The sequence below is a fragment of the Tamandua tetradactyla genome, chromosome 3 (genome assembly GCF_023851605.1).
Source record: "Tamandua tetradactyla isolate mTamTet1 chromosome 3, mTamTet1.pri, whole genome shotgun sequence".
NCBI lineage: Eukaryota > Metazoa > Chordata > Mammalia > Pilosa > Myrmecophagidae > Tamandua > Tamandua tetradactyla.
Window position 1 is genome coordinate 169628234 of NC_135329.1, and position 13456 is coordinate 169641689.

At 40.2% G+C, this 13456-nt stretch overlaps 1 protein-coding gene across 2 annotated transcripts in view; it reads left to right on the forward strand.

The window, feature by feature from the left end:
• The first annotated feature begins 8172 nt into the window (after positions 1 to 8172).
• The window catches only part of SLC39A10 (solute carrier family 39 member 10), a 104676-nt gene continuing 99392 nt past the window's right edge, over positions 8173 to 13456 (forward strand). The window contains exon 1 of one of the 2 annotated variants that reach the window (XM_077154512.1): positions 8173 to 8518. The gene's annotated coding sequence lies outside the window, so the exon portion shown is untranslated. The remainder of the gene's footprint in view (positions 8519 to 13456) is intronic. The other variant, XM_077154511.1, reaches the window with a different exon arrangement.

Sequence of the window (13456 nt, forward strand, 5' to 3'; positions counted from 1 at the left end):
TGGGTATGTCACATCTCCATGGAGATAACCTACCCAAAAGGGTTTCCACCCTGCAATATTGAATCGGGAGTAAAGGACATGGCTTTTCTGGGGTACATAATAGTTTTAAATTGGCACACATGGGTTATTACTATAGCAGCTTCCTAGCTGTGTTAGTTTTCTACTGCTGCTGTAACAAATGAACACAAACATGGTGGCTGAAAACCTACATATTTATTTTCTTATACTTTTGTAGGTCAGAGGTCTGACATGGGTCTCACTGGGCTAAAAGGAAGGTGTAGACAGAATGAAGGGCTAGATTCCTTCCAGAAGGCTCTATGCAAGAATCCACTGCCTTGCTTTCCAAGTTCTAGAGTCTGCACACATTCCTCCTTTCCCCAGCAACATTGCATCCTTTCAACCAATCCATAGTCACAGCTCCCTCTGCCTCTCTTTTTCCACCTCATTCCTCCACTTTAAAAATATATATATATTTTTATTGAGAAAGCTTCATACACATACAGTCCATACATAGTATACAATTAATGGTTCATAATATCATCACATAGTTGTACATTCATCACCATGATCATTTTTAGAACATTTGCATCACTCTAGAAATCCTTTCTCCACTTTTTTTAAAATGTTTTTTTAATTGTGAAATATCACACATATGCAAAAAAAAAAAAATCCCCAATAAACTTCCAAGTACATTTTAACAAGTAGTTGTAGAACAGATTTTAAAGTTTGCTATGGGTTAAAGTTCCACAATTTTTAGCTTTTCTTTATAGCTGCTCCAAGACACTGGAAACCAACAGAAATATCAATATAATGATTCAGCAGTCATACTTGTGTATTAAACCCTACCATCTCTGTATAACTCCACTATCATCTTTGATCTTTCTTCCACTCTTTGGGCATATTGGGCTATTCCCATTCTAACTTTTTCATGTTGGAAGGGGCTGACAGTAATACAGGATAGGGGATGGAACTAGTTGATGTTCTGGAGAGGCCGACCCCTCTGCATTTCAAAGGACTTATCTGGTCTAGGGACCAAACTGGAGGTTGTAGGTTTTGAAAAGTTACCCTAGTGCATGGAACCTTTGTAGAATCTTTTATAATGCCCTACATATTCTTTAGGATTGGCTGGAATGGTTTTGGTTAGGGTTTGGTAAATTATGGTAGGTAGCAATGTCTAACTGAAGCATGCATAAGAGTGACCTCCACTGTAGCCTCTCGACTCTATTTGAGCTCGCTCAGCCACTAATACTTATTTGTTATGCTTCTTTTCCCCCTTTTTGTCAGGATGGCATTGTTGATCCTATGGTGCCAGGGCCAAAATCATCCCTGGGGGTCATCTCCCACACCCCCAGGGAGACTTTCATCCTTGGATGTCATGTCCCAGGTAGTGGGGAGGACAATGGTTTCACTTGCAGAGTTGGGGTTAGAGAGAGACCACATCTGAGTAACAAAAGAGGTTCTCAGTTAAGGCATTCCTATAAGTAGGTAAGTTGCTCCACTACATGCATAAACTTCACAAGAGCAAGCCTTAAGATCAAGGGCTTGGCCTATTGATTTGGGTGTCCCTAATGTTTAGCACACTATCTGGGGTTTCCCCAGTGGTAAAGTTTAATAGTTCCATAATTTTTCTCTTATTCCTCAAGGCACTTTGCCAATACTTTTTGATTATCTGCTTAACATACTCTGGGATGAATCCAGGCATTACTTTAAGATATACAGGATTAAAGGCACTCATTTTTATTCTGGGCTCCCTGTGTTTTGATTATTTAAATGATCTATCCAGATAGGTTGAGTTAGATTATGTGCTACAGAAAATTTAGGTTCTAGACATAATAAAACTTTCGTCCTTTTGTCTCAAAGAGTAGGTGAAGTTCTAAAATACAGGCAATGTCTTTCTTACCCCTGTATTCTGAATTACCTTAATCCCGACCTGACTGGCTTCATTCTTATCTCTAAATACCAGGTTATACATATATAAGACAGCCCCTCAACTTCCTCCACTTTTAAGGACCCTCCTGAATAATCCAGGGCCCCACCTTATTACATTGGGTCTGCCTGAATAATCCAGGATAATCTCCCTATCTTTAGGTCATCTGATCAGCAAACTTAATTCAGATCCAATCTTGATTCTACTTTGCCATGTAACCTAACATTCACAGGTTCCAGAGATTAGGACAGGTACATCTTTTGGGGGGAAGGGGAGGTGTCATTATTTTACCTACTATGTTAATCATATTATCTACTTCTCTTCTTGCTTGTGATCATGCCACTTGCCTGCTTAATATCCATCAGTGGCTCCCTATTTCCCCCAGGGTAGCCTTCAGACTCCCTAATGTGGTACACAAAGGTGATGCTTACTCATTTGGTCTAATTTCACACAATCCCCCATGCCTAAAACACACAAAACCACTGTTCTAGTTAATCTAAACTGATTTCAGTTCCTAAAACTGAAAATCATGTTTTCACTCACTTCATTCCTCTCCTTCTACTGCTCTTCCCCCTGTTTTCTACATTGTTCTACTCACCCTTTAAATCCAGCTTTAGATAGCATTTCCTTTTGGAAACCTCAGTGCGTCCCCAGTTTTTGGTCTTTGCTGGCATAGCAGCTCATACATACCTCCAACATAGAGCATTTGCTACCCTATACTTCTTGCTTCTTTAATTATTCCTCCACCCCCACATTGGACCATAAGCTACTTTAGGACAAGGATTACATTTTGTTCACCCTGTATCCCAGCTACCTAGCATAGCAGCTTGCACACAAGAGGAACACACATTTTTGCTTTAAGATATTTATCCCTTAATATTTTCCTGCCTCTTTTCAGGGCTTTTTCCAGCTAGAGTTGCAGAAGGACATGGATTCATATAAATCTAAGAACTGAAATGAACCTTTACTCTCCTAAATGAACTTTGCTTTAAGTTTGCGGGGATCTAGTCTCCTGTACCTGACTGATTCTCCATTGATTAGTAAATTAGTAGCTCATATTTACATCATTGTTATTAATGTCATCAGCACACACCTGATTCTGCCTAATTTCTAATATAAGTTTACTAGTACAAGCAAATACTTTTAACAACTACATCAAATCACCATAAGGGGGAGGAAAAGCTTTCAACTGAATATATAATCAGATTGGCTAATTAACATTCCAATTTAAGTGACTGTGAAATAAACATCTCCCTTGGAATTGATTCAAGGTAGTTACGCTGAAAGATAAAGCAAAAAAAACAAACAAAAAAGAGCAATGGTTCACACTATAAGTATCTTTACATTTTTAATGCTCCATATTTTTATCCCATTTAAAATCCCATTTAAATTTTCCATTGGCCTGCATCATTTACATATTGGGCAGCCACCAGTTTATCGCCCTCCTGATTTTCTTTTTTTGAAAATTACCAATCTTTGGAGAGAAAGTAATAGATAGCTATCCCAGAAAAAATCAAGAGCTGCACTGTCATGATATAAGCAGCAGGATTAAGTGCACAGTATTTAGAGACTGCTTGGCCTGGGATCCTCATTCTGCTCTGTACTATGTAAACCACCTCGATTTTCTTCATCTGTGAAATGGGTATAATAATAACCACCTGGTAGGTTCACAGATATTAAATGAGCTAACATGTTTAAAGCATTTAAAATGATGCCTAGAACATTTTAAACTACACAATCTCATATGTTTAAAGTGGGAAGGAAGACTGAAACATAGCTGCTTAGAGAAAGGAACTGTCCTGTAATTGGAATGAAACTTGGCTGTGATGACATCATTGGAGGCTGTAGGTGAGCTCATCTACAGTAAAGAAAGCCCAGCATGGTACGCCTCTAACTTTTGGGCACTGCCGAAAATAAATAATGTTTCTCCTCATGAAACATTAGGAAGTTTCTAAAACTCTTGTAAAGATGTGTGCTGGAAAGAAGAGGGGGTTGATGGGATTCTATGAAGAATGGCTTATTCTGTTAAAAAGTAAAATGTGCTTGGGCGGTGTGATGGTGGCTTAGTGGCAGAGTTCTTACCTGCCATGCTGGAGACCAGGGTTTGTTTCCTGCTGCCTGCCCATGTAAAAAGAAAAGTAAAATGTGGTTTAAACTTTACTTAGAAATTGTACAGCAGAAAAAATGCAGAAGTCCCTATAAGTTACTCTTGTTTTGACAATTCAGTTATTGCCTTACTAATATTTAGAATTTTCCTGCATTCTTGCTTGTCACATTTCTTATAAATAAAGGTAAGCAGTATTTGTTAAGATAACTCAAGTGTATCTTGATTTTAAAGATGTACTTGATTGTTTTTATAAATGTCAATTGTGAAATGGGTCTCCTTGCTAATTATCTTGGAAGCCCTAGGCATGATTTGAAATTTGCTCTATTGTGATGACATTTAAAAAGAATTTTAAAAATGAGTTTATTTCAAGCCGTGAAGCAAATTAAGTTACTTAAAAAAAAATACGTGGTAACAGCACTAATTCATTTCCACATTGACAAATGAGGTATAACCATCAACAAATAGTTTTCAGATTTGCAATATTCATGTGGATTTTATGTTACTTTTTTTAAAAATTCCTTTAGACTAGGAGCTAAGTTTGGAAAGTTGATTCTGTTCTGTTATGTTGACAAAACATCCAAAATGGCAGCCTGTTTGCATCTAGGCCCCTGTGTTTGGTACAACTGGCTGCCTTCATAAGCCTACTGTATTTCTTCATCTTAGGATTCTGTGAGTGATCAAGGATAGGTACCCCTTTGTACCACTCTATCCTTATGAATCTTGATATTCTTGTTTTCTCCTTTCTTAAAACTTCCTGTTCAGAAAAAATCTGAAAAAGACATATTCCCATAGTGGTGAAAATAAGTAATAAAATGGTAGTAATTTTCCCAGTGGTCAAAGTCTCTTTGGTCTCAAACTCCAGGAACAAGTTTCTACATATGGTATCCCAGTGATTTGTGGGCGTGATAAAGCTAGACTTTCTGGCACCAACATGTAGGCAATATATGCTCTATTTATTAACCTGGTTGTAGTTTTGACTTCTTGCTTTTGTTCATTTTTCTGAGTGGCTTTCCTCTTTCCACTGGGTCAAGTCTCATCCTTCTTTTAGAAAGGACTTGCCTTGATGAATTGGAGGCTTTAGGGATCTGTATTAGGGTCTCTTTGCCAGTAGAGATGTCCAGTGCTATAGGCCTTTTGCTTGGATTGCCATGTCTAGAAACTAAGGGATTTAGTTAGTCTAGTCTTAGATCATCTAGGCAAATAATACAGAAGTTATTTTTTCTTCCATCCATGGGAAGTAGCTTGAGTTGAGTGTTAATTATTTCATTTCCCTGATCTATTTTCGTCTCTGCATATAGCCTGAAACCCAGTTTTATTGCATAAGTTCTAACAAATCAAAATGATCTCACCTGACTGGTACATCCAGTCAAATTTGTTTCTCACCAGGGTTGAATTGGTTCATGTCTCTTAGCCTATATGCACTCCCTCAAAAATAGTGGACTTTGTGAAAGAAGATGACAAGGCCTGTTCTTTAGAAAAGGGTGTAAGGGTAGCTGTGCTCCTATAACTTCTACACATGCCGTCAAGGTCCATTTGTCTTAACTTTGGGAATGGCAAATCTTTAGACTCTGCAAAATTGAGGTGGCAGAGCCATAATTTCCTAAGGGATCTGAAAAGAACCACTCTATAGGCCTTACCACCTCATTCTATCCATAGGCCTGCCTTGTTAGCTGTCACACAGTTCCACAGTCCTCAAAGAAAGGGAATGGGGGATATATCTTTTATGTTTCTCTGGCTTCAAATTCAGAGCTGGGACATTAGTCTCCAGGCTAAGTAGTCTACAGAAATGAATAGGCAGTTGTTAATTTTGAGGTCTAGGTTTCCAAGTTTACTTATGTATTCCAGAGCCCTTCCTCTCCCAATTCTCAAACATCTATTGCTGATACTTAACACCTCCCACTCCAGGGTTATATGTCAGTATAATTTGGTCTTCTTTATACTTCTGAGTAATGGCCTTTCTAGGCATGCCCTATATGCATGGCCTTCTCTGAACCAAATTTTCCTAGCCACTTAGAAATCAGAGTTTAAGGTGAAGATGAATTTAAGGGTTTTCTGTGTGTGTCTTTGGTTATTACTATTCTTGATTCATGGAAAGAAAAACTGAGTTTAATTAGAATCAGTTATGTTCTTCAGATTTCATTAAAGATTCTTTATTGCGGATAATGACTATTTTCTCCTCTATGAGTACAAAAACCAGGTTTATTACATGGAATTCCCTTAGTCACAGCAATGATTGAGGGGCGAAGTGGTGTTTTTTATTTCCTGTATTTATTGTTACTGGTCTTTTTTCTAAACCTCTAAAGGGTAAAAAGGCCATTGGATTTATTATGTTATATCTCGAGGCAAATTGTTCATGCATAAAATTTTAGATATGTGATATAAAATTGTGAGCAAAGCAATATAAATGAGCAAAACAAATGAAAGATAAACCCTATACATGTAATTCTATACTCCCTCTTCCCTCCAGGCTTTGCATATCATACTGTTTTATATAGTTCAGATGAACTTTCTTATGGAACAAATGAGTAGACTGGAAAACAATATATATCGTACCCTTTCAGAAAGTTCTATGATTCTACCATATTAGCAAATTCCTTACCCTAATGCATTATTTGTATATAAAACAAATATTTACATTTTATATAAAGGTAGAATAAAATTCATGTGTTATGGTGATATTTTTTACTCCTCCACCCACCAATGGATCATTTTGAGTAAGCCTGTAAGTCTTACTCAAATTTTCTGAGATTCCTTTTCCCAACAGAAAAAATGATATACTGGTTTGCAGCTCAATCATTTATCGAACCTAGCAATTTTGTAGAATACATTTTGAACAAACTCCTTAATTTATCATCGCCCACAGTTGGGTGGCCATGCTCACACTCAAACTTTAGCTCTTCCCTCCATACCTTGGGACTTAATCCCTATGTCTAATAGGAGTTGTAGAAAGGGTTGGAAGGAGTGAGGCCAATGAATTGGCTTTACCAAACAAGGAAAAAGGGATACAGAGAAACTTAGTTGTCCTGGCAGTGAGGAGGCATTTGCTAAGTACCTAACAGATATCCTTTGTATGCAAAAATACTTGTTTTGCATCTTTGGTTTTGTTTTAAACAAAACAACCTTCCTGCATGAAGGTATACTATGCAGAATAGTAGAACTCTATAGCCAGACTGAATGGATTTGAATCCCATCTCTGCCTACTGCTCTGTGATCTTAGGTAAATGACTTAACTTCTTTCCCTCAGTTTCCTGAGATAATGATACCTTTGTGTTATAGGGATTACATCAGTATGCATGTAAAGCACATAGAAAGTCTCCCGCACATAGTAAAAATTGCTATTACTGTCGGTCATGGTTTCATGCACTCTGCGAGGCAGCAATAAGGCACCTCCAGAACTCACTGTCAGTTATTAAGTAGATTTTGGTTGGATGCAGAACACACAGACACGCTAGGCAGAATACAGATAAACCTCAACATGAGAACTAAATAAGTGTCAAGAAGCAGAGTACGCAAAAGGAAGGTGTCCAGAGCCACCTCTAAGAAAATATGGGTTTTAAGTTTGCTTACGAGGGGAGGAAACACGTCAGATGGGTTATGGCGAGAGCGAAGGAATGGGAACCATAACAAACACCATGTAGGCAGGAGTCCGTGGAATTGCATAGCTGGCTGGGAAACCGGTGCTGTTGGGTGTTAAATAATTGAGTAGGAGGTGGTGGAAAACTTCAGAAAGTTGACTAAAGTCTTAGGACATGCTCCCTCGGTTCAACTTTTTCTTTTAGGCCAGGAAGTCCCACAGGAAGTGCGCTTTAGGATGTGTCAGTGTGTGGAGGAGGATTCTGTGCAAAATATCACACACTTAGCACTAAATGTTCTTGTTTGCCCTAAGGGACTGAAATTGTTATATTAATATAGGGGGATCGAGTAATTTAAAGTAGTTAAGTCACTATGCTCAACATCCTCATTTACCAATTTGAAACCTTTCGGTTAAAGCATATGCGCTTAGATATTTCATTTCTCATCCGCCTGCTTCAACAACCGACAGGCAAAGCGGACAGAAAGGGCTAGAGTTACCGGACGCGCCACGCATGCGTTAGAAGCCGCCCCCACTCCCTGACGACGTCCCTTTCTTGGAACAAAACTAGCCTGGAGACTCAGAGCTCCGCAGTTTGCGTAGACTCGAATTTCTTACTCTCCGACTATCCGTGTGGAATCGGCGAGCGGTACACATCCTCTACGCAAGCGGCGTTATCCGAAGTGAACGGCTGGGCGGTGCGTGTACGCCCATAGCGTAGCACCCATAGGCGGACGGGGTGCGGCTGCGCAGGGACCTGAGTGGGCCTTGTACGCCGCTAGCGTAGTAGGCTGTCTGACGTGTGAGCCTCCGCGCCGCAGTTAGCGCAGCCGCCTTTGGTGAATACGTGATTTGGTGCAGCCGGGCTTTGGTACCGAGCGGAGAGGAGATGCACACGGCACTCGAGTGTGAGGTAACTATAAAACCCCGATTTGTTTACATTCCCTCCCCCAGAACCGGCTCCATGCGCGGCGGAGACTGCGAGTCCCGGGACGGCGTGGGGTAGAAAGGGAGACCAGAAGTGGGGAGCCCGGCTGGGTCCCTTGGGGACCCGGGCGCCGGGGTTCCCGGAGCTGCTGCAGTCGGCGGCGGCAAGCCGGAGCAGAGCGCGCGGTGGGCAGCGCGTGGGGCGCCGCGGCTCCTGGAGTGCGCTCTGGGCTGCTGCGGGCGGCTTGGTCGCTGGCCGGGCAGCCTCCGCCCCGCGTGCGGGACCCCGCGCCCGGTACAGTCTCCTGCCGAAGCTGGGGGAGCCGCGTGGCCCGGCAGAGGGTGGGAGAATGACCGCTAGGTGGGCGGCGGTTAGGGGGTGCGCGCGGGCGGCCCAGGGGCGGAGGGTGGTGCCGCCGGCAGGCGAGCACCCTGTGGCCCTAGACTGAGAAGATAGGCAGCAGGGGTCTTCAAGGGGCGTTAGGGACGAGGGTGGGGCGGCGGAGACGAACGCCCTTACCCCTCTTTCATCCCCTCCCCCTTCCTGTAATGGAGTTGGAAGAGGCGACCCCGCGACAGAGCCTGGGGCGCGGCTGTTCCGCCCTGGGAGGCTAACGGACGGCGGCGCTTGTGCTCCTACCGCAGGGGCCGCGTGGGGCTTTTCTCCCCGATCAACCGAAAAACCAAGACGGGGCCAGGGACAGTCAATATTTATGTCTGTTGGCGTCTCCGGAGCTAAGGGTTGGGTAGGTGGGGGAGCTGGGTGGGTTCGGAGGTGGCGCTGCTGCCGGGGCTTTGTTCCTGGAAGCTCTTTGATGGAGATGGGAGGGAGCACGGTTGGGGGAGGACCCCGGCCTTTGGAGTCTGCTGAACTCCTTGCTTCTCCTGTGGAACCCCCGAGCGCCCCGTCTAGGAAGGGGACCTTGCTAGGGCGCAGGCGCCGTGACGTTGAAGAGCTTCCTGTGGCTTCTATAAAGACCTGTTCACGTGGGAGCCTGCCCACATGGGCTCTCTTTAATGAGCTGGGCACGAGGAAGAAGTATCGCAGCAGAACCCGCATCCCCGAATTGGAAGGGTTGTTCAGCCAAGTGTCTGATTTACGTGATAGTGACATAAAGCACATACTTTAAAAAAAAAAAAAAAAAAGACGGTATAGTTTACTGTTTTTCTTTGTGTTTTCAGTACTCTAGTTTCCCTTGGAACTAACTTTGATAACTTATTCTTGATGGAGCAAAACTAGCATATAACAGATTTATGTTTTCTTTTGGATGAATAACTAAATTCTGCATAATTAAGAACTAAGCAAGTAGAATGTGGGAAAAGCTGGAAATTTAGAATTGATTGCGATTGAAACCCTTAACTGAAGGCTCTTGCATATGGTTTTATATTAGGACCCCCATTCTACAAATATTTTAGTTCTTTATTATTAGCTAGTCCCTTGTTCTAGACCTCGAGTATCTATGCCAGACAACCCACATCCCTCCTTGCACCAGATATTCTAATAGGAAGAGAAACAAGTACATAATGTCAGTTATAAGTGTTATGAAGAAAAAGGAAGATAGGATGTTCTGGCAGGGATTTTTAACTTTGTGCCATGAATCGCAGAATAATGGTTTTAAATCTATAAAATACATAGGATTGGGCAGTGCGATGGTGGCTCAGTGGCAGGCAGAATTCCCCCCAGCCATTCTGGAAACCCTATTTCTGTTGCTGGTGCTTGCCCGTGCAAAACAACAGCAGCAGCAACAAAACAGAATTACAACAAACCAGTTATGTTGAAATACACTTATCAAAATATCTATGAAGTAATATCCATGCTATAGCAAAGCATTAAATATCAAAAGTAGTGACAGGTGTAATAATGACTTATTTCAGACTAGTGAGAACTATAATCTTTAAAGGTAGCTAAAACAACTGCAATTTCAGAGCTTTGATTTCTGTTGATAAAATTTTGGTTATGCCTATTACTGTGATTTCGCCTACCTTCATAATTGAAGGAATGACTAAATTTCATTCAGAGGTTGGTTAAAATTGAGATATTCCCCCTATACGTAATTGTGAAATTCTGCTCGGAGATCCCGATTAAGAACCACTAGGCAAGAAAGACATTGCAACTAAAATGGCTAGGGAAGAACTTATGAGGAAATATCAGTAATGTACTGCACGATAATCTGTACTAGTTCTTCCTGTTACCATTTTATGTTCCACATATAGGTAGCCAAGTGATAACAGTTTTCCCTCTTTTGAGCATCTCATTTGAAGTACTTATAGGAGACCTCAAGTTTAGAATGCAAATATTACTCATTTTTTTTCTTTAATAAACTGATATACAGAAACCAATATAGGATATAGGTGTTATAGCAAAGGAAATTACTCAACAGCTGGGATGATCATTTGCTTTTAATAAAAGTGAATTTATGTTGTTAATATTCTATTTCCTCTTCTACCCCAATTGGAAGGGATTTAGGGCTTTGGAGTGAGACTTAAGTTTCAAAATCTTCATTATTTATCAGTTTGGTTACTTTGTGTAAAGTGCTTTGTCTTACTTAGTCTTTTATCTGTTAAATTGAGATACTGAAAACTAACTTACATGTTTATTGTGTCTGTTAGTTGAGATAATCCACCAAAGAGCTATAGGTACTTCATTTTACTTTACTTCTTTTGTACATAAACATGTTTCATTTCTCTCATTGATGGTTGAAGGACTACCTTCTCTTTATTTTCTTTACCCCTGATTTTTAATTACACTCAGAATGACATTTGATGGTCTGTACTAGAATTTTTAGGGTATCCAGTCACACTATTGTTATTACTCTAGTACTCATGTAATGACTGTAGAATTTATTCTGCCTCTTTTGCATTTTCTAACTTAACGCTTAAATGTGCACATCTTGTTTTCCCTGGCAGACTAAATTCCTTGAGAGGAACATACTCTACAGCTTTTCCTCACAGTGGTGCTCATGGCACAATTCAAGGAATGTGCAAAGTTGTCAAGGATTCTGTAGCAGTTTAATAAAGGTTAAAATGTTGAGTGAAACAAAACTTTAGTATTTAGTATCAATCAAGGAAGTACCGTGGATAAAATGTCAGCGCTTCCTACCCCCTACATGGTACAAGTCATTCTGGGGTGAAAACCCCCCTGACAAAGTGGGGCCTGACTCCTGGGATGTGGGCCTGGTACCTTGGGATCAATAATGCCTTCTTGACGAAACGGGGGAAAAGAAATGTAAAAAAATAAGGCATCAGTGGCCAAGAGAGATGTCTGGTGGTTCTTATGGCGGCTGCTCTTATGCACGCTTTGGTTAGTTATTGCTAATTGCCATGGTTTGCTAACCCCCAATCAACATTACTTCTGTTGTATCATAAGAATACCTAGGGCTCGAACTCAGACTCTGTAAAGGTTTCATGCACTAGGTTTACTTTCCTGGAACATAAAATTCCCAGAGGGTTCCTGGGTCAAATAAATCCTGAAACCCAGAGGGACTGGGATTATCTCCAGGATTATCAATTAATTACATCCCTCCTATCCTTCAGTGTAGATTCCCCTTATCAACATGAAAAAGTCAGAATAGGCATCCCCCAAAGATCCCTATAGATGGGGAGAAGGATTAAAGGAAAAGAGAAGTGTAACAGAAAATGGGGTTTACTATTGAGTATGGCTTTTGAATCACTATATTAGTATTCCTTCTAGTCTCCAGTGTTTTGGAGCAGCTACAAGGAAAAATTTGAGAATGTGAAATGGTACCCCAAGAGGAACTCTGAAATCTGTCCTGCAACTACTTGTTGAAGTGTGCTTTGAAAATTATTGCTTTTTTTCTTTCTTTACTTTGTATATATATTATACAATAAAAAAAGTAAAAAATGTCAGCACTTGCCTAGATAGTATTTCTTCAGATAATGGAAATGCCATGACTTTTGTTTTATACCAAAGGGACAGTATCATTAGTGCGTTTTAAACCAGGCAAAGATGCAAAAGAAGGTACGCAGTTGGAAATGAAAAAGTACAGGCAATTAAAACAGAAAGATAGCTTTTTCCTTTATAGCAGAAGTTGTATAACCCTATAAAGTCACCATTCATTGTAATTATAATTCTTATTATAAAATACGCTAACTTGAGTTTAAAAGGTAAAAAAAAAAAAATCCTGCCCAGTCTAAGCCTTAACGGTTTGATGCTGCCCCCTAGTGTCTAAGTCACCTTTCGTCTTTTCCTCAAACAAGCCACTGTCCAAATTACGATAAAGATTCCTAAGCACTGTAAATCAGCTCTACTTTAGGATTTCCTTCAGTTGATTCGTGTTGCTAATTAAAATAGACGTGTCTTTTTGAACTGCTTAACTTCGATTGCTTTGAGGGATAAGTTTTGGGTGAAGATGGAATAGTTTAACCCAAGTCTAGGAATGCAAGTGGGATTTTTCAAAATGGAGAAATGTGTGTTAGAGGTGTAGCTTTGAGGTTAGCTTTGCACGTAACAGAGATGTAATCATTTTTCTGGGTGCTTTTTCTTGAAAGTTATATAAAAATCTGCTTTCTCACTTGAACTTAGACCATATAACTTTGTATTATCACAACTGTACTGAAAATAAAGTTTGAAAATGTTAAATTCACATGGTGAGCTTTTCTTTAATTCAAGTTTATTTTGCTGTAACTTCTATAGGATCATTTTGAAAAAGTAGAAAGTATTAAGAAACTTTAATAACCACAAGATTTCCTGTAGTCATTTATGTAAGTTTTTAGGTTTCATACTATACAAAGTATCAATATTCTGAACTATTTTTTCTTTTTATTATTTTCTGTCTATAAATTCTGTAAGTGGACCACATAATGACGTAAGGTTTTTTTGACTTGCCAGATACATTTTTAAAATTTACCATGATGAGGGAACATATTCAAAAGTATGCTCCGTAAGTATGAAGGCAATTCACTT